The sequence below is a fragment of the Chrysochloris asiatica genome, unplaced genomic scaffold (assembly GCF_000296735.1).
Source record: "Chrysochloris asiatica unplaced genomic scaffold, ChrAsi1.0 scaffold00392, whole genome shotgun sequence".
Lineage (NCBI taxonomy): Eukaryota > Metazoa > Chordata > Mammalia > Afrosoricida > Chrysochloridae > Chrysochloris > Chrysochloris asiatica.
This window is the reverse complement of record NW_006408910.1, coordinates 1979659-1980143: the sequence shown is the minus strand read 5'-3', so window position 1 is coordinate 1980143 and position 485 is coordinate 1979659.

Below are 485 nucleotides of genomic sequence, written 5' to 3'. Positions count from 1 at the left end.
TGTTTCTGTCTCTGTGTGTGAGATGCGTCTCTTGCAGACAGCATATTGAAGGATCTTGTTTTCTTATCTATTCTGCCACCCTCCATCTCTTAACACGTGCATTCAATCCATTTACATTCAGTGTAATTATCGATAGGTATTGATTAGCTGCTGTCATTGTATTTGTTTTTTTGTGGTGTTGCTGTTTCTTTGTTCTGTTTGTCTTTCTTTGTTGAATTCATGATTTTTGTGTTCCTTCTTGTGCGTTTCCTCATAGTTTTAATGTTTTCATATTCTTTTTGTATTCTCATTCTCTTGGTACGTTGTGAAGTGTTAATTTTCTTTGAGGTTGCCTTATAGTCCATTGACTTTTCTGTCCATTTAGTGCAGTCTCTTTTATCCTGTAATTGACCTAACCTTTTCACTGTCTGGATATCTGTTCTTACATATTCACCTTCTTTTGCATTGTACTTGTTTTGGTCATAGACTGCCCTCCCAGAGTCTCT